The sequence below is a fragment of the Pseudochaenichthys georgianus genome, chromosome 13, assembly GCF_902827115.2.
Source record: "Pseudochaenichthys georgianus chromosome 13, fPseGeo1.2, whole genome shotgun sequence".
Lineage (NCBI taxonomy): Eukaryota > Metazoa > Chordata > Actinopteri > Perciformes > Channichthyidae > Pseudochaenichthys > Pseudochaenichthys georgianus.
This window is the reverse complement of record NC_047515.1, coordinates 9,549,976-9,572,035: the sequence shown is the minus strand read 5'-3', so window position 1 is coordinate 9,572,035 and position 22,060 is coordinate 9,549,976. Positions and strand designations below refer to the sequence as shown.

The following is a 22,060-nucleotide window of genomic DNA, read 5'->3' as shown; positions in this document are numbered from 1 at the left end:
TACTATTAGTTTCTAGTATTACTATTTCTTTATATCCTTATGTAAGATTGCAGATTACATTATTTGTCACGGAAAAAGTTGTTTTGTGCAGTTTGATGTAAAATGGCGACCAAGATAGTCTCGGTTAATTTCATTGATAATGTGTGCTATGCTTATGGTCACTAGAAGGTTAATTAGTTTACAGTTAACACTTCAACAAGTTCACAGTTGGCGACCTTTATAATTCCGAGCACCAACAAGCATTCCAGTCCCAGTTGTGTTTATCACTTTGTAGTGTCCCCAATTCCGTTGTAATTGAGTTTTGTATTTGCAGTGTTTCGTTCGTGCTTTTAGTAAACTCTGTTTATGTTTCATCAAGTTGGTGAATGTTTTTCTAAATGCTGCGCATCTGTTGTCAAGGTAAATGTATTTCTTCTGTGATGTGTTTTGGATCGTATGTGTTTTTATATTAGCATCGTTTCTGAAGCTGCAGCGCGTTTCTCCTGATGGAAGTGTTTTGGGCCGTTGTAACGCGTTTGCACCTGTCGGCCACCGTAGCTAAGGGTCACTTGGTGATGGGTTAAGTATGTGATAAATAAACTATATATAGACAAAACATATGTCAACATGAGTGGTTTGAAAATAGTAATGTAACTAGTATTGAGGGCATCACAGGTATATTTGGATGGTATGCTATTTTTTATAAGAGTAATATCTCATGCTTGATTTCGGTGATATCAACTGTGTCATACTTTTAATTATGTTTAACGGTTTGTTCTCAAGAATTCCTTGCAGTAAAACTTTTTTTTTTCATTACTTTTCTCCATAGCAACAGCATAATGTTGTAATACGTTTTTTACAATAAAGAAATAGTAAAATAAAAAAGCATTATTCTAAATGAGCACTGGCTATTATATAAATGAGTCATTGATCTTCCCAATCGTAGTAGACTGAATGGTCCCATAATTCATAACGCCTTCTGGCAGGCGGTACGGCAGCATCCGAACTAAAACCACCAGACTCAGGGACAGTTTCATCCCACAGGCCAGAAGACTGTTAAACACCTGAACTAAGAACATCCACAACATTCATCTGTTTGTAACTTACAAATTATGTATCACTTGTATTTCGACTCTTATGGCACTATTTCTATTCTATTCTATTTTATTGTATTTCCTTACTATTTTATCTGTTTTATTGTGTTGCACTGTTGGAGGAGCCTAGGACCTAAGATTTTCATCGACATAGCTACACTGTAGCTACACTGAACAAAAATATAAACGCAACACTTTTGTTTTTGCTCCCATTTTTCATGAGATGAACTCAAAGATCTAAAACATTTTCTATATACACAAAATAACCATTTCTCTCAAATATTGTTCAAAAATCTGTGATAGTGAGCACTTCTACTTTGCCGAGATAATCCATCCCACCTCACAGGTGTGGCATATCAAGATCCTGGTTAGACAGCATGATTATTGCACAGGTGTGCCTTAGGCTGGCCACAATAAAAGGCCACTCTGAAACGTGCATTTTTGCTTTATTGGGGGGGTCTGGGGTGGTCCGAAAACCAGTCAGTATCTGGTGTGAGGGGTAGGGGTAGAGTTAGGGGTAGGGTTAGGGTAATGTTGTGAATCGAGTGGCCTGTGTTCGTCGTCCATTACATACGCCTGCCCATACCATAACCCCACCACCACCATGGGCCACTCGATTCACAACATTACCCTAACCCTAACCCTACCCCTCACACCAGATACTGCCTGGTTTTCGGACCCCCCCAGACCCCCCCAATAAAGCAAAAATGCACGTTTCAGAGTGGCCTTTTATTGTGGCCAGCCTAAGGCACACCTGTGCAATAATCATGCTGTCTAATCAGCATCTTGATATGCTACACCTGTGAGGTGGGATGGATTATCTCGGCAAAGGAGAAGTGCTCACTATCACAGATTCTTTCAGATTTGTGAACAATATTTGAGAGAAATGGTTATTTTGTGTTTATAGAAAATGTTTTAGATCTTTGAGTTCATCTCATGAAAAATGGGAGCAAAAGTGTTGCGTTTATATTTTTGTTCAGTGTATGTACGAATGACAATAGAAGCCTTGAATCTTGAATCTGGCCATTATAGCCAGGGATGATCGAGTAATGTGATTGTATTTAGACTGCATTTCAGGAATTCTGTACAGAAAAGAGAAGGGAAACGATGCAAATGTACTTATGTTGGCTCTCCAAGTAGAAAGAGTGTTGGAGATTATTTTACAACAACAATAAATAGTGTGTGTGTATTTGTGCACATTTGTATCTGTGTGTACATTATGTGTCCAAAGGTATATGAGGCAGACCTCAGCTGCTGCAGGGTCCATCAGCCAGCTGCTGTATTTATAGGGTGATGACCACACAACGCTAACAGCTGCATCCCACAGAAAGTGGGATGGAGAGGACACGGGAATACATGTTCAACACTCGTCAGTAATAGCAGTGTTAAAATGTCCACTGCATCAAGAAGATAAAGTGTTTTGCAAATACAAGATTTAAAAATATATATATATTCAACCGATTTGCCTGTATGGCTTTTCATTTTTAAATAGATTTCCCTGCCATATATGACTCGTTTCACATGAGTTTTGGCATGGGCATGTTGGTCTTATACACATTTGCTTTCATCTACTTAAATATACAAAGTTTATAACACCAGTACTTACAAATCACTGCCAGGTTTCATCTGTAGTAGTTTCCAGTCTGCTTTCCAGCAGCTCCTGAGGGGAAGAAGAGAAAAGCCAGGTTAATATCTATATAGTTACACTAAGCCAACTGGGAGGCTGGTTACTATCAAATTATTGAACTTCATCCATTTAAGTACAAACCATCGCAATGTTCCTACATTGGATAATGTAAAAAACATCTGTGTCAATCTGACCTGCATGAGTAAAAAAGACAAAAGGTGGTTTATTCCCTTTTTCTTCTCCTTGCAGATGTTCATGCGTCAAATTATAGTAGGTTTTGGTTTAATGGTAAAACCATGATGGAATGCTCAACCTTTAACACAGGTGCAGCTAATTAGAGATACAAGACGGCGTCTGTGATTCTAATCCAATTGACTTTGTTTGAGAATTCAGTGTCAAATATGTTCACGTTCAGTTGATGTCTGTTCCTTTTTAGTGCCTAAAACAAATTGGCATAAAATAATATATTTTAAAATAACAAATATGGGAGAGGAAGGTGAATCAGCACCATTCCATATAACGATGTATTGAGTGGTGCAGCGAGGACCTGCTCTTTTTGGCCAACATATAAGTTAGCATCACGGGCAACAGTTCCCGCCGACAAATAGCCAATTGGGTTTTGTTTTTTTATTGGATTTTGGCATATTGCAGAAGATAAGATTTGTGTCAAGCACACGTTTATTTGTTCGGCACAATAATCTCCACATAATAACACCACTTTTATGATTGTTGAAGTGTAAATGCATTAGCAAGCTAACATTGACTTCCATTAAGCTAAAGGCAGACTGGTGTTCGGCGTGATGACTGATAATAGTCTCATGTAGCCACGACATATAGAAGCTTCAGACGTTTTGTCGTTAGCTTGTGTTAACCACAGAACGTACAAACATGATTTAGAACTTATCATGGCAATGATGCAAATTGATTTCTAAACACCGAGAGCTCCTCTGTGCAGACACATCTCCACTTGTATGCTAGTTGAAGAGTATACATTCTCCACAGAAGTATGGTAATAGCTAAAGACCGCTAAGCTGCGGCGGGTAATGTTCATTGTGACAACATTTACAAGTCTCATTCAGCCACTTGGAAGCTTCTGACACTTACCAGTGGGATATTACTGACATATTTTTCTGTCGTTGAACAAAATGTGAAAATCTCGTAAGTTTGTATTAACCACAGACCTTATTTCAAGTATTTCATCGAAAAGTATTCCAAAGCCCAGAAGAGCTAAAATGCTAACTCATTTCTGTGTTTAGGACTTATTGATGATATGTGGATCTACTGCCCGAGCAACCCTGTCTCCTCAACATTACGTTCCCACAGACTCTCTAGCTAAACGTTAGAATGCAGTTTAGTTCTGTGGGAACGTAATGTTGAGGAGACCGGGTTGGCCTGAGTGTGTGTGTGTGTGTGTGTGTGTGTGTGTGTGCGCGCGTGCGTGCGTGCGTGCGTGCGTGCGTGCGTGCAGCTATGAGATTGAAGCATGATGCTGGAAAAGACCAATGCACTTTTCAGTGCATTAATAAAGCAAACAAATATCATTAATATTAATCTTCTGAGAGTCACAGGCCGGCCAGCACTGAGTGGATATGTCTTTCTTAGAGCAGAGTTACATTGTGTGCAGAAGTTGATTATTATGATTATGGCAAATAGATTTTTAGTCACAGGCTGCTCTTCTGTGCAGACTTCTAAAATTAGTCTGGAGCCTCGTTTACGATTCACAATGTGTACAAGAGTCTTAATGAGGCTGATTACAACCGTGTTGCTGCCGCCGATGATGACTGCGGCACAAAGACAAAGGAAAAAATAAAACGTCTGTTCAGGATTTTAGTCGGAGCCCGTACGCCTTTAAAACATGACACATCCCATGGCACACGCTCAGACTACTTGTTGGCGCCGGACGATCAAATGTCGGCTTTGAGGCGTTTTTAAGGTTGGCATCGACACAGACACAAAGAGACAGCGAGGGAGACGGGTTCATCCCGAGTTTGAGCTCAGCTGTGATGTAACTGTGGACGATGGCTGTGCCGCAGTCAATTTGGGAGGCGTTATCCTCAAACGGCCTCGACTCCCTCCCCCCCTCCCACTGCTCCTTTTCTGTCTCCCGCCCCTTCCCTTCTCCTCACGCTTGTGCCATTTATCTCCTCTGCACCCTTTCTCTCTTTTTGCTACAAAAATCTCCAGCTACCCTCATGCAGACTCTAATATTATCCTCTCCCCCCCACCCTCTCTTCTCTTGCTGTCATGTCTCACTGCCTCTGCCCTCATCCTGCTCCAGCATCCCTCCTCTCCCCACCCCCCTCCTCCCAGGCTGCAGCACTAACCTACACACACACACACACACACACACACACACACACACACACACACACACACACACACACACACACACACACACACACACACACACACACACACACACACACACACACACACACACACACACACACACACACACACACACACACACACACACACACACACACACACACACACTTGAAGCAGAATATATCCTGCTAAATTGCCTTCAATAGGACTCTGGCGGCCTGAAATGCGTTAGCAGGTATCAAAGCGTCCGCCCCCACTGTTGGATAACCTTACTGCTTTTAATAACAGTATATCCCCCAGACGTATTTAGCTCTACTATATGTTTATGGCCTCTCCACACATCTCAACCTCTCGCTACACCACTCTCTTCACCGCTCGCCTTTCAAGATCCCGCCCTCTTTGTTTTTTTTCCTCACTACCTTTTACACCCACCGTCTCATTGATTCAGGTTTTTTTACTGATGACGACATCACTAATGTAGAAAAGCATACATTGAAATAATAACATGTCAACACTATAAGGGGAATTTAGATGTTGTGCAACATGCATTCCCATATGTGCATGTGTGTGTGATGTGCACGTGTGGGCCCATCCCTCTCTCCTCTCCCTGTCTGATGGAGGATGGGGTAATCTGCACCGGTTGCCATGACACCAGACAGCCGTGCTTTGGCGAAGGAACGCAGCTTCCTCTCTGCTCTATTTCCCTGCAGCCCTCTGCTCAGGAGTGTGCGTGCGCATCTCTGTGAGTCTTTGCATCTGGGAGAATAATATAACGTGCACATTTTTCCCTATGCGCTGCAAGGGTCTCAGGACAGGCGGCGTCATATGCTTTACAGATTGTCAAAGAGGCACATTCTGAATTTGTGATATTGGGTTTACATATACATTTTATTTTATTTGAGAAGAGGACAAATAGAACGGAGAAAGCATATTTACCGTCTTTATATGTTAAACTGAGGGGGAATAAACCACCCCTGTCCAGTATTTAGGCAAATAAAGGATTGATATGGTTGATATTTGTGATTAATTGGATCAGTCCAATTTGATATCCTCTAAAAAGGGAGGACGTGTAGAACTTAATTTGTTCCTCAGTAAGTGGGGACGACCCTAAACCTAGCCAAGGACTCCCGGACGTTTTCTGCAACACAAATCTTATTTTACGAACCAGGCTGTTTCCCCTCCAGGCCATTTTTCATTTGTATTCCCCGTCACTGTTGAGACAACTTGTTGTGAACTTCAAACTGTCGAGGGCAATCTTCAGACAACACGCAGCCCCCTGGATCCCCTCATATGGAGAACGCTAGAGGTGTTCCTTCATTCTTTGTCTGGGTTTTCCCTTTCCTGTAGGGTCTTACTGTATATAGGTTTGTGTGCATGTCAACGGTCTGCAAAGGCTAACATCTCAAAGAGTTTCCCTCCCAGACACTAATCACGACAGAGCCGGCCAGGTAACCAATCAGAGCAGACTGGGCTCTGGTTTCAGACAGAGGGTGAAAAGAGGTGCTGCAGCACAGGCAGTATGAGAAAAAGAAAGAGCTTTTTGAACATTAAAGCATGGAGACATGTCCCAGTAGAGACACTACATACAAATATGAACCTGAAAAGTATCATAACAGGGAACCTTTAAAGACATCTGTATAAGATTCTTCTTATTTATGTGTCCTTGTTGCACTCACAAACATTACCCTTCATATATAAATTACTCCAGCTAAAACATATTGTTATGCTTCCCAAGTTCTGTATATCTTTCCTGATTTCATTTGCATTTAATACAGGAGATTTCATTCCCGCAGCAAATGGCTTTTCCCAGACCTGATGCAATTACTTTTCTCGGTCTCAGAAGGCAATCACGGTGTTTAGAGCCACTCTCATCGCAGCTCTTGGAATCCTAATAAAAGTGTCCATGCCAGCTCCTATCCATCTATCTATCTCCAGACTCCAGCCTGGATGAATAATTTAGCAGGCTATATTTCCAGCCATCTGCTTCCCTCGATCTCTCCCGCTCGCTCTGCTTGCTCTCCCTCCATCATTCTTCTTTTCCCTTCTCAGTTCAGTCTCTTTCGTACGTGTGCGGTCAATGATGGGGTGCGATCAGAAAACATGCGCTTTTTTGCCTTTACATAGGGGTCTGTAATGTGAGAATATTTAAAAAGCCATATGTTTGACCACACTAATGACTTGTAGTTACAGTTGCTGAACTGATGCTGGACAAGGATGCAGCATTGATCCCTAAAGCCATTATGCGGCTAATAAAAACCAGAGGAAGAATATACATCCTAAATCATTAACTGTGATCAACATCTGCAACACTGCCTGTCAGAGCCCAGCAGAGGTCAGCCAAGTTCCTCTTGCCTGTCAACGCAACACAAGCCACCACATGTTCCCCCACCAGCATCATCATCATGTCCTTTATATCTGTGCAACAATTACACCACCAGGGTAATTGGCCGTGCTTTCATGCAGGCCCCTAAAGTATGAGGAGGGAGCAATAGTAAATGATAACGTAGAAACGGGCAGTGGCGAACATAAGGATGGTCTGAAATCAGGGAAGAGATAGAGGGAAAAAGATATGGAGAAGCTGAAGTTAAGGGGAATGTTAAGGGGAAACATTTCAGGAAAGGGAAAGTCAGGCTGATGATGTTGATGATGATGACCTTGACGTTTTGTACTAAAAGATCCAATACAGTACATATTGATGTGTCATGCGATCAATAGTTCGCTATGGGTGCAAAGTATACCAAACCATATTATCATCATATATTTTTTAAATACATTCATCCACTAGGTCTCCAATTCCCATCCCTACAACTCGATGGATGGAGCGAAGGGAGGTATAGGTGGTTGGTTGGTTGGTTGGTTGGTTGGTTGGTTGGTTGGTTGGTTGGTTGGTTGATTATCCATTTAGCTATAACACGACATCAAGTTACGATTACCCAGAACCCACTGGTACTACTCAAGACACAGGGTTGTTTTTGAAACTGGTTGTGTCACATGAACATCATTTTTTAGCAAAACAAAACTTGAAACGTACCTTTTTAATTACTAGCACTTTTATGTTCTGCTCTACTTTGTTTGATTTTTCTAAGTTAATGGACTCGAACTCAGTATAGCGAAAAAGTACCGTTACCCAAGTACTGCACTATTTGGGAGAACTTATACTTAATTTGATTATTTCAAAGGTACGTTTTGCTCCCCTAATTGTGTCTTAGATGTATGTTTCAAACGAACCAAAACCCTTTAAAAACTAAAGGGTTACAAATGAACAGACAGCAAGATATATAAAAGTAAGTTAAGTATTTAAAAGTAGGTTCTAAATCTACCTGCTACAATAAAACACTGCTTATCTGTCATACTTCAATATGACAGAGGTAATTCTGTGATGAATACTTTAGTGTTGAACCGCAGGGAGGCTCACGGGGTCTGCATCTCGCTGTGTTCGCGTTCATAATGTTGGTAATAGTATTCATACTGACCCTCTGCTCAGGTTAGCTGGCAGCCTCACACACACACACACACACACACACACACACACACACACACACACACACACACACACACACACACACACACACACACACACACACACACACACACACACACACACACACACACACACACACACACACACACACACACACACACACACACACACACAGGCTATAAAACTAGCCGGCTGATTTGCTGGCTGGGACGCAGTTGCCCCCTCGTAGCCCCCGCAGCACTAACGGCATCCATTACAAATACACAAACGCTCTCATTCAACGTGACCTGTGATGACTGGCTGCATGTATTTATAATCTGCTATATCCCGCAGCAATTAAACCCCCTGAACCTCGGCACGTTGAAAACGGCGCGGTCAGGGGAAACAGCACATGTCCGCTCTGGCCATCTTTCCACCCTCGGTAATCAAACCGAGGAGAGACGGGATGCACGTGTAACCCGTTGCTTTCTCTTCACTCCAACACCTCGTCATGCAGCAGAGACACTTAAGCCTCTGTCTCTCTGTATCCTGTTTCTAGGAACCTCGGTCCACTGGGGGCTGAGGTGAGGAGAGGGAGGGAGGGAGGGAGGGGAGGGGGGGGGTGAATGCGCCAGGCTGCGCACACAATGGCGTCGGAGCAAGGTGTGTGTGTGTGTTAGGGTGCGTTCATCATGTTTGCATGTGAAATATTGTTGCTAAATCTACCACATGCTGCAGGTCTTCTCTAATGTTGTGAAGAAACCAGACATAAAGAAGAGGATAGCAAAGAGGCACTTCTATGCTGTGACAGCGAGGTACAGTGGAAAGAAAGAAAGGGGTGGGGGGGGAGAGAACATATGGAAGAAGAAGAAGAAGAAGAAGAAGAAGAAGAAGAAGAAGAAGAAGAAGAAGAAGAGAAACAGAGAGAGTGAAGGGGCTCTGGAGGGGGTGGGTGGGGGTAGTGGGGAGAGGGCTGCTGCTGATGATGCTGGAGCACAGCGCGGCCAGGCTGAACCGAGTGAACTGCAGCGGAGGTCAGGGAGTCCAACATTCCTCTGGAACACTGTGTTTACACTGCGTAGCAGAGGGGAGGGGGCCCAGCGCCGGGAGGGGGGGCGCGAGGGGGACGACACGCAAGGGAAGGAAATCATCTCCCGGAGACACTCCTTACAGGGTGTATGCGCATATGAAAGAGCGGCATAGTGTGCATGTGTTTAGTTTATCTTGTATGTATAGTGCGTTCTCTAAAGCGCCGGGGTAACTCGATCCCCCCCCCTCCTCTCCCCCCCCCCCTATGCTATTTTAAATCAATCTTAACTTTATCAAGCTGAAGCGACGGAGGGCCGTTTGGAAGAGCCGTTATAGAAGTCAAGTGATTAAAGATGACATTTGAAAATGTTGTCATGACAATTTGACCAGCATTAATAATTTATGTAATTTGCAAACTTTTGGAATCTTACACATCTTGCATTTCTGTTGAAGGTGCGTGGGGTCAAAGATCATTAGAAATTGAGAAAACCCTGAGAATGAATGCAAGATTTTATTCAAATATAATTTAAGAATCCTATTTATGTACATATTTTTGATTGAATGATGAATAATAAGTAATAATAATGATATGACATTTACAAGATTGTGTTTTAATCACATTGAGTCACTTTGATAAGAAAGTATGCGTTTCTATAATGTCAAGTCTTTGACTTGTTTGGTTGCTTTAACCTTTTTTTATTGTAATTTAAATGAACATGTTATATTATTTTATTATAAGACATGCACAAATGAGCAGTTTCTTGACTTTTGAACATCAATACAGTTTTATAATGAAACTCTGAACAACACATTTTGTCATGACAAATTAAAAGTAAATGTATTTGTTCTGGCTAAATCAAAAGAAGTTGTGCATTTGGAAAATAATGAAAATATCCCTAGTTTTGACTTTAGCCATACGAAACAACTTTTGTCTCATTGAACAACAGAACATCGGCGAACAGAGCAGAATGAGGCCTGCAGTGGGCTCCCTCTGCACATTACGACGTTTCCTTTCCCCATCTGCTGGTGCGACAGAGACACTACAGTACAGCCAGTCACAGCACACCGGCTGCTGGGCCTCTGGGAGACATTCAGAGATCCCTGAAAATCACTGTTTGTAACATTTAACCAATAATATTTGTGAACAATTGAGAATCTATGCTAACATTTCAGATGTAGGACTCTCTTGAAAAAGAGATTTTTAATCTCAATGAGACCTATCCTGTATAAAGGTAAAATAAATAATGAGAAAACACATTGTTGTTAGAGGTTTGTTTCTTACCATTTGTATACTAAATTAATTTAAAAGCAACCCATCAAACCCCCTCTAAATGTATTATGTCAATACATGTCACATAACTAAGTGGTTAGTTGAAAGCAACAATATTAAGTTGAACCTAATCATTTTCATTTAAACTCAATATTATGTATTTAAACTAACCTAATATAGTTTTGTCAAATCTGTTGATTTTATTAAAGTCCACGTTTCAGTTTTTTCCGCGTGTTCTATCAATGTGAAGCTCCAGAAACCATGTGAGAAGCTATTAAACATAAAAGCTATTTCTGTTTGCCACAATGTGCAGAGCAATGATGTTCCAGACCACTTCATCAGATTTAACCACGGATTATTCACACTCAGTAAATATTTAGTGTTTACTGTGCCAGAGAGGAAATGATCACCGCTGGCATCAGCCGGAATGACATTTCAGCAAATCAAAGCAGGGCAGGAGACAATCGTCTGTCTGGGCTCCGGACTGCATAATCAATTTGTCTCCACACTGCTGCATAGCAACACTCGCCGCTAAAGAGCAAAATATGCAGAGGCAACAACACCAGGCATCTCCCATCTTTAACCCAATCTGAGACATTTGGCCTCTCAGTGTGTTGTATCCAATCCTCACCAGGCAGGCATTGTATTTATGAATATGATTAATGTACGGCAACAGCTTCAATATTCAACTAATCGATCAAACATGGAGCAGTTCAAGTAGAGTTTGACATGAGTCGTCAACTCTGGTTTTTAGTCTCCAGTGTAATCATAAAGACGCTGACTCATGGCTGAACTGTTGTCTGTGAGAGCTGACTGTCATTTGATGCACACTGACTGATATTTGGCCACGATATCCCCAAACTGTTCGAATGAAAGACAAAGGCACGCTGAGAGTAACAGTAACTTTGTCAAAGTTAAGGGTTTTCAAAGATCACAGGGCTGCTATCTAATGTGAATCAATGTTACTTTTAAACTTCCAAAACTACCATTGATGACACTTCGGATATGTCCTTGTCAATATTGGAAATTGGAACTGAAGAAATAGGAAGTCAAAAAAGATAATGTTCTGCAACAATCAATTAAAGTATTTCTATATTATAAGAACATTTAACTGACACTTTTATTTCAATGAATCAATCAAAAAGTTAAGAGAGGAACCATTACTATACTCTTACATGTGTGGTCTCCAACTACAGGCAGACAGGAATTGTGTTAAAAGCCAAGAAGGTAAACAAAATAGCAGTGGTTTCATCTTTAACAATTAGTTGTATTTTATAATGACATACTTGTGGTGGTATTAACCACCACCACAAGAGGAGGAGCAGATAGCACGTAACCAACGCTTAAATCAGCGACTCAGCTAAACAGGCTTATTTCCTTTTCTAATTCCCATCCAAAAACCGGAGCAAACAGGGACACAGAAGGAAATGGGAGACAGGAGAGATGGGTGAGGTGGGCGTCGGATCAGAAACAACAATGGATATCCCCCCCCCCCCCCACACACACACACCTTCTCCCCGGAGAACCAAGACCTTTGCTCTCGCTCCATGACAGGCAGCATTCTTTTGTGTGGGTCCTCCAGACAAAGCAGGAGCACAGAGGGGACAGACAGAGGGGATGGAGAGGACAGAGGAAGGGGGAGATAAGGGAGGGAGAGATTAATGGAAGTATAGATCGGCAGACTGGGCTCACCTTTTGTGCGACACTTTCTCCCTATTCCTGTCTGAGAGGAGAGGAATCAAGTGATCATGTTTAGTTGCTTTACTACCCAGTTGCATCATCACAAGTTCCCTCCTTCCCATCTCCCTGTCTTACACAGGCCTTTTTTATTTCCACAGTAACACTTTATTGACGGTGGTTCTGATGATGCTAATAAGTGATTCTCCTGTAGACTATTTGTTTCTGATTAGTATAAGTCATATCCACAAACTGTTCAATACCTAGATGCACACACATAGGAAGTAGAGTAGTAATGTTGCAACCAGTATAAGGTATATATCCACACAAAAGTCCCCAATATAGGTATTTAAATGTGGAGAGGTGTCTTACTTCTCAAGGTTAATATTATACTCTTCTTGTTAGCAAAATGTTACACACTTAAAAGTTAATTGTAAAAGTTTGATATTACTTTCTTCTTTCTCCCAGGAAACTGGTGAAATAGCCTTTGTGAAAATAAAAGTCAATGTGAAACTATTTTAATCCATGTCCGTAACTTGAAGAACAAACCTTTTTGAAGCTCAATTATGATTTTATGTTTACCTGATTTCATATTGAAAAAGCTCTTTATTCTTCTCATACTGCAGCACCTCTTTTCACCCTCTGTCTGAAACCAGAGATGTGTCGGAAATGTACAATGTTTTGGAGCACTAGCCAATAAAAGTACAAGTGTTACATAGTGATGTCACTATGTTACTGAAGTAAACAAAGGAGTCAAATGGAGGAATTTCAGGCAGGGTGTGGGAGAGAAACTCCCTCGAGGGAACTTTGTGATTTTCGCCTTTGCCGGCCATTTACATGCACAAAAAACATATATAACACAAAGGAAAGGCAAAGCTACAAAAGGGTAATATGGCCCCTTTAACCGTTGATTTCAAAATGTCAATTCAAACTGCATATGGTATGAAACCCAGAGTACTGTGTTGCATTTTCACCATGAGCAGTAATGCATACAATGTGCCAAACACACTGACACTTGCAACGTGTTTGCAGACCTTCATCCCGCACCCATCGTGATTCAACTATATGACACATACAGAAACTCTGAATCATATGTGTAACTGGACATTTCAAGCTCTTATGCAGCAGTGAATGTTGTCCTTTCCACACTCAGCAAACTGTAGAAGGACCAGAAAGTCTGGCCTTTAGAGGTACTGTCTCTCACGGCCCGTCCACACAGCGGCGTGCGTTGACGCTTGCCGGTGGGCGTGTCTGAAACTCGACCAACAACCAATCACATGAATCTCCCGCCCCAGACACACAAGCAGCGGTTTGATTGGCTAGAGCTTGTACTGGCATATGATTCGATTGGCTGACGCTTCTGCAGAGGCTTCAAAAGTTGAACATTGCTCAACTTTTGCAGCGAGCCACGCCAGCAACGCTCCGCTTCGCTTCCCACAATGCAGTTCGGCGAAAAGTGACGTCACCCCATTCAAAGTGAATGGTGAAGCGCACGCAGCTGTGTGGACGGGCCGTAAGGCTTGAGGCATGACTTGGCTTTATTAGGAAGTGTGTCCGAATACTTCTCCTAAAACTTGAATACAACTTTGTCTAGTAAAAACAAATCAACGTATGAGCTGATGACATCTTTTCACTTTTTCATTCATTTTCTCAAATCAATCAGCAAGTCTTTATAAAGCACGGAAAACTGGAGGACAGACACATGGGGTCCAAAGAGTAATGCAACACCCTGTACCTACACACTCACACACACTGCAGTGTCACCACCGACGGAGGACAACCCCCCCCCCCCTCCCCTTTCCTTTGGGTGTGTTCCAGCTCTAGGCTGCAGGGCTATAACTCAGAAGTTGCTATAGTTGCCAGAGTATACTGCACCTTCTGCTGGGGCACGTATAGAGCACCGCACTGAGTGTTCTTTAACGGCTCAGCACAGAGAGGAAGTGTGTGTGAAACAGGCACACAGGCAAGAGATGACTTTTTTCCACTGGAGGCGGTAAAATAAATCGAGATGGCAGCTGAGGAGAAAATGGAGAAGCACGACACAATGAACCCAGTGAACTTCAAGAGGAAAGCGTCTGTTTCAATTGTGAGATCTGGCATGTAAAAAGAAAATGACATGATATTCAGGCGGTCTTTATGGCTTGATTATAAAGGCCATATTATGCTTTTTGTGTTTTCTCTTTCCTGTAGTGTGTGTTAGAGGATTCTGTGCATGTAAAATGTGAATGGACTGTATTTATAAAGTGCTTTATCCAGTCTTTATCCGACTCTTCAAAGCGCTTTACTGTACATACTGCAAGTTATAAAGCACCCATCCATACCTTATTCATACAGAGCAATGTGCCACATTTGCTCAAGGATTGAACATTCATACATTTACACACTGTGGCCATCGGCAACAACCAGGGGTTAAACATTTTGCCCAAGGATTCATCAACATGTTGGATCACACCAACAACCTTCTGATTGAAAGACGTCTGCACTACTTCCTGTAGATGCCATGCAAGGCTCCGTATGAATGGTCTGCAAAGGCTACAACTCCCAAAGCTTCCTCCAGAGGGAGTTTCTCTCCCACACACTCCCCCCCCCCCTGCATGGAACGCCTCCATTGGACTCCTTTGTTTACTCCTGTAACATAGTGACATCACTTTGTAACACTTTTGCTTCTGTTGGCTAGCGCTCCAACACATTGTACGGGATAGGCTTTAGCTGCATTCACGTAATCCGAAGTAAACCAGCTCTGTGCTGGCATGTCCCTCGGCGACATGCACCGTTCAAAAATGTTCAAAAAAAGTTCAAATTATTCAAACACAACAGAGCCGGCCAGCTAACCAATCAGAGCAGGCTGGGCTCTGGTTTCAGACCAAGGGTGAATGAGGTGCTGCAGTACAGAAAGTCTTTTTGAACATTATAGCATGGGAACAAGTCACAGTAGTCATGACCGAAAGAACGAGATCGCGGATACAAGCGGCCGAGATGGGTTTCCTCCGCCGGGTGGCTGGTGTCTCCCTTAGGGATAAGGTGAGAAGTTCAGTCATCAGGGAGGGACTCGGAGTTGAGCCGCTCCTCCTTCGTGTCGAAAGGAGCCAGTTGAGGTGGTTCGGGCACCTAGTTAGGATGCCACCTGGGCGCCTCCCTAGGGAGGTGTTCCAGGCACGTCCAGCTGGGAAGAGACCAAGGGGTAGACCTAGGACCAGGTGGAGGGATTATATCTCTTCGCTGGCCTGGGAGCGCCTTGGGATCCCCCAGTCAGAGCTGGTTGATGTCGCCAGGGAAAAGAAAGTTTGGGGCTCTCTGCTGGAACTGCTACCCCCGCGACCCGACCACGGATAAGCGGGAGAAGAGGGATGGATGGATGGAACAAGTCACAGTAGAGACAAAACATACAAATATGATCCTGAAAATGTCTGTTATTCCAACCCTGTAAAAGACACTAAGATGCATAATGAAGAGACAGAGAGGTAGGGGAGCCAAGATGAAGAAATGCAGCAAGTTGTCTGAAAGAGGAATAATTGAGAGATAGAGTCAAATGAGTTGTGCTCAGAGGAGCTTGATACTTCTAAAGCCTTCTTTCGTACACTATGTTTTATTCATGCTCACCCAAACACTGACTAGCTGCCTGCTTGCCGCATCATGCACTTACTGACTGAAGCACTGACTGTTGGATGACCTGATGCAGAGCTGACTGACTGATGTGTGATGCATGACAGAACGTTGGTGCCTCACACTGAAAAACAAATATGTTTGTTTGCTTCCGAGGCTCTCTCAATCATATAGACACTGCAGGTTAACAAACAACCTTTTCATTTATCCAGGTCTGTGTTGATTCACAACGTTTTATTTTCTATATTCACAATGTATCCCCTTTTCTAGTATGCTACTTTTTTCAGCTAGAACCTTACATTCTCTTTTCTCTGCACCACACTAATCTGTTAGCCTCTTCCTTAAGATTGTATTAAAGTTGTAAATCACAGTCAATAAATTGTGTTTTATTAAGGCCAGAGGACTTTTACATATAAATTAATGTCTGCTACATTCAAGCCCTTGCCAACAACCAGGGGAAACTCTCTTTCACAGTATATCAAAGTTCTGGTGTTTGGAGATGCACTGATGCATTTTAAATGAACAAACCAGCGATAAAAGGGGACAGAGGCCATAGCAACGGAGCAGCAGCTAGGAGTATGGCGGAAGCTGTCGCATAAAATCCTTAGAAGAATCGATTAAATGTTTCTAGAGTCAGTGCTCAGATGAAAAAGGAAAGTTCGGTTGGGAGTGAAGATTACAAAATGATTGTAAAAGTTCCATACTCTAAAGGACATAGGTGCTTAAAATGGTAGAGGATGGTTTTGTGCATACTGCAAACAAATATTATTATTGTCGTTAAAACAAAAAGTACCACATATGTACTGTAAAGCCCCTGGGTTAGTGTCAAAAGGAGCGCACACATGGCTAATGAAAACTAAAAGCTGTGTGGAGATTTTAAAGCAGTTATAGTTTGAGCAGATTTGCCAACTTTAGTAAGTGCGTTTAAAAAAAAATTATAATTAATAAATGTCACTTCTGTTTGTATTGACCCAGTCGTTGAGGCGAAATACTTACGTCTGTTTCTTTGGGATGCGCAACAGAAAAGAATCAATGGGCAATTTATGTATCTTGTTGCAGAAATATCTACTGAAATTAGCATGCTAACCAGTTAGCCCCGGCCTGTCCTGTCCTATCAAGACTCTATCTATACACAAAATGGATTGACCAATAAATCAATGGTTCGTTGACCAAGCTTTCCCCTAAAGAGTTTAGCTAATCCTTTAACATGATGATAGCCTGCCAGAACTTACAGTCATGTTTTCAAAAATCTGAGCCATCCATAAATGTTTTTACACTACAAACGAACAGATACGATGATGTTATGCGTCAAGGTTATTTCCTGCTTTTGTTGTAATCCTGAAGTGGAACTTCAGCAGTTCCAGTTCAAACTGCATATATCAATATCACGTTTCATCTTTGTTTCCACTTGTTCTTTTTGCTGCACATTGACTTGACTTTGTGCACGTTTTGTCTTTGATTGTGTGATGTTTACTTAGTTTGACATTGTCGATCGCCTCTGTTGTTTGACTTTGCACATCAGTCTGATACATCATTTTCATTTATACATGCCAACTGTAAGAACAGACCTCAATGCATGTTAAACAGTAGTGAGGACATCAGAAACTTGCAAATACAGTATGGTATAAAACCGAGACGTGTACATACACTATTTTGGTACAACAGAAGTTCAAAGAAATCTTCAGTCACTACTTCTGTCCCTAAAGGAAAGGAAAGCATGACCGTTTCTCATACACCAAACTATAACCATTTTTTATTTGACTTACAGATTCATGCATATTTCTTCAGTCATTGTAGTTGCTCTAAACTCAGAAAGCAATGAAACTGTCTTTCAACTCCACATCTGCCACCCCAATCCAGTGGAATTGAATGCTGTTCTTTATAAAGACTCACACTGTTGTCTCGCAGCAAGCTGACTAAAGCACTTGCTAATGAGCATAGACAATGCCTTAGAAAGCTTAGAGAAACACTGAGATGGCCATGGAGTTCTGATTTCATGCAGAGTATGATGTGGCGAACAAACAATGCGATAAAACAGACTTTTCAATGTGTGAGATTTAAATAGATAGTAAAGGGCAATTTACTCATTTGTGATATGAAATGTATTCAACATTACATCATGTACACAAGGTTATTGTGGCTACTTACAATATCAACTTAGTTCTTACGAATATATATTCTGCCATAAATCAAAAACATTGGATCTAAAAACACCTTTATGAAATCTGTGTTTGCTGTAAACATCTGCATGATAGGGCGGATTCTGATGTCACACTGTATCTAATGAACACACACACACACACCTGCTGTCTGCCACGCCCGCCTAACGTCTTCACCCTCCATTCTTCCATTATGTTCAAAGTCCGGGTGCAGCCCCGTCCTTCAGGACCTAAGCTCCAGGCCGAATCCCTCACATCAACAGCACGGCTGCACCACATTCCTCTCACTTATCTGTGGCAGCCGAGCCCAGATGGCCCCCTGAGAGAGGCGCAGATATTGGGTTGGCAGGCAGGGAGGCTCTGGGGAGGTCTGCTGGTCGCCAAAATAATTACCTGTCACAGGGGGCGATAGTTTGTGGTGAGAAGCAGTCATTTTTACACCATGAAATAAAGTAGTCCTGGGGATAGTGTTCTTACTCTTCCTCTATAGCTCTGCTTTAATTGACTGCACTCTTTTCTGCTTGTAACATGAAACACTTCTAATTCCATTGTGGAAATGGAAACGAGTTAGACTGCTTCCTGTATTGTTGGACATTTCCAGTTTACAAAGAGGCCCTGTTGTGCTTTTTGGGGGTTTTCTATTCCCTGTGTTCTATAAGTTTGTGTTGCATGTAATGGTCTGCAAAGGCTAAAATCAACAGTTACCCCCAGAGGGAGTAATGTACCATGGGACAAAATGTACCAACTGAAATATACTACAATAGTCTTAAACTAATAATAAATACAAAATACACAAGGAATATTAGTAAACATGAAATGATTGTTTCTGTGGGGAGTTAAGTCTGCCAAATGCTATACTGTAAGCTTAATACTGTTCAGAAGAAGAAGAAGAAGAAGAAGAAGAAGAAGAAGAAGAAGAAGAAGAAGAAGAAGAAGAAGAAGAAGAAGAAGAAGAAGAAGAAGAAGAAGAAGAAGAAGAAGAAGAAGAAGAAGAAGAAGAAGAAGAAGAAGAAGAAGAAGAACCTGAACCTCTACGAGCTGTCAAAGTCCTGCTGACTGACGGCTGGAGAAAGGCGGCTTGGAGCGATGGCAGAGGAGAAAGAACATTCATTCAGCTTGCTTGGCCCCATGCCAGCATTCAAGGAGAAACAGCGAGCACAAATATAAATCACTCTCCATCAGCCCGTGTCACAGGGCTCCTCGGGGCCTGTCACATCAGTGCAGTTTCACTCAGCACAAACTCTTTTACTAAACATCAGACACAGCTCAGTTACCTCACTTCGGAACTTAACTGAATTCTAATCAAATACCACACACAGTGTATTGATTTCATTTGTGTAAAAGATGCCAAGGGTGCAAATATTTTTCTTTTGGGGAGTGCAAAAAGAGATCTACAAGGCAAGAAAATATTGTACTTAAAACAAACAACTTTAAAATGCTAATGTCGCTATGTGTCTGCTGGACCCAATCCACTTTATTTCTATAGCACATATTAAAAACAGACGGTTTGCCAAAGTGCTTCACAACGAACATAACATTATAACAAGATATAAGATTACAAGAATAGATAAAAGGCACACATAAGAATAGATACAAGGCACACATAAAGGCTATGGACGGATAATAAAGCATACAAATATGTACAGCATAGCTCAGACTGACTTGAAAGCGAGGGAAAAGAGGTGGGTCTTTAGGCGGGACATAAACGTTTGAAGAGTGGGGGACAATTTGACATGGGAGGGGCAGGTCGTTCCAGAGCCTGAGGGCTACCGCTGAGAAGGCTCGGTCTCCCCCGGTCTTTTTCTTAGTTTTTGGGACTACCAGCCGCAGCTGATCAGCCGACCTCAAAGCCCTTGAGGGGGTGTACACCTGTAGGAGGTCAGAGATGTAGTGAGGGGCCAGCCCATCTAGTGATTTAAAAACAAACAATAGAACCCATTTAGATGTGTTTGCTAACGTCACTGTAAGAAGTGTGTAGAGTGGAAATGGGATGCTACAAGAATCCTGTTTTTGTAAACCATTTATTTGGTTCCCTTGACAACAAATATCTATATATATATATATAGATAAGATATATTTAGAAAAAATAAACACTATTGCAAACTAAAGTTTATGATAGCATGTGTATATGTTTTGTTGGTCAAAATAGTCTTATTTTATTATTTTTGAAACATAAATGGAGAAAAGATAAGTCCAAGTGTGTTTTAACAGCAAAGGTTAAACGTAAGGTCAACATACAATTGTTGTAACCCTGATTTCTTATAATGGTCAGCAGAGAGCCACAAATACGTAGAATGTTATAGGAACATTTTCACTTCATTTATTAGCTCAGTGTTCTATGCGAGTCTATGGAACTGATCGCTAGTTATACAGTTTATCACAATGTTAGCTTTGTAAAAATAAATATTTGACAATAAATCTTTAGGACATGGCTAAAATGACAGGTCGCTAACACAGTGTAGTCCAGTTTTGCTAAAGTCTGTGTTTCTCGTCTTAGAACTTTTACCCTCTCATATTGTGTTTTCAGATCCATCCATCCATCTTCTCCCGCTTATCCGTGGTCGGGTCGTGGGGGTAGCAGTTCCAGCAGAGAGCCCCAAACGTTCCTTTCCCCTCATCAACCAGCTCTGACTGGGGGATCCCAAGGCGCTCCCAGGCCAGCGAAGAGATATAATCCCTCCACCTGGTCCTAGGTCTACCCCTTGGTCTCTTCCCAGCTGGACGTGCCTGGAACACCTCCCTAGGGAGGCGCCCAGGTGGCATCCTAACTAGGTGCCCGAACCACCTCAACTGGCTCCTTTCGACGCGAAGGAGGAGCGGCTCAACTCCGAGTCCCTCCCTGATGACCGAACTTCTCACCTTATCCCTAACGGTACGTCCACACAGCAGCGTTAAAAAAAATCTTGGAGGTGGGCGTATCTGAAGCTTGGGGATTTTTTGTGAGCAACTCGACCAACAACCAATCACATGAATCTCCCGCCCCCGACATACAAAGCAATAGCAATGTTTTGACATAAACGGGATTTGATTGGCTGATGCTTCCACCTCAGCTTCAAAAGTTGAACATTGCTCAACTTTTGAAGCCTGAGATGCCTGGAAATCTCCGCTTTGCTTCCCACAATGCAGTTTGGCGAAAAGTGAGGCAAAGTGACATCACCCCATTCAAAGTGAATGGGCAGAAGCGTTGGAAGATTTTTTTAACACTGCTGTGTGGACGGGCCGCAAGGGAGACGCCAGCCACCCTGCGGAGAAAACCCATCTCGGCCGCTTGTATCCGCGATCTCATTCTTTTTGTTATGACCCATCCTTCATGACCACAGGTGAGGGTAGGAACGAAAATGGCCCGGAGAGCTTTGCCTTTTGGCTCAGCTCTCTTTTTGTCACAACGGTGCGGTAAAGTGACTGCAGTACCGCTCCCGCTGCTCCGACCCATCTCACGCTCCATTGTTCCCTCACTCGAGAACAAGACCCCGAGATACTTGAACTCCTTCACTTGGGGTAAGGACTCATTCCCTACTTGGAGTGGACAGTCCATCGGTTTCCTGCTGAGAACCATGGCCTCAGATTTGGAGGTGCTGATCCTCATCCCAGCCGCTTCACACTCGGTTGCGAACCGATCCAGTGAGTGCTGAAGGTCGCAGACCGATGAAGCCATCAGAACCACATCATCTGCAAAAAGCAGTGGTGCAATCCTTAGTCCACCGAACTGCAGACCCCCTCCCCCACGACTACGCCTCGAAATCCGATCCATGTATATTACAAACAGGATTGGTGACAAAGCGCAGCCCTGGCGGAGGCCAACCCTCACCGGAAATGGGTCCGACTTCCTGCCGA

General features: G+C 42.5%; 1 long non-coding RNA gene across 3 annotated transcripts in view; it reads right to left on the bottom strand.

The window, feature by feature from the left end:
- LOC117457691 (uncharacterized) overlaps positions 1-22,060 on the bottom strand; it is a 120,095-nt gene that overhangs the window by 61,514 nt on the left and 36,521 nt on the right. For 2 of the 3 annotated variants that reach the window (XR_004553351.1, XR_004553350.1), the window contains one exon: positions 2,680-2,733. This is a non-coding gene — a long non-coding RNA (uncharacterized lncRNA). Of the gene's footprint in view, positions 1-2,679; positions 2,734-18,370; positions 18,620-22,060 lie in introns of all 3 variants that reach the window. The other variant, XR_004553352.1, reaches the window with a different exon arrangement.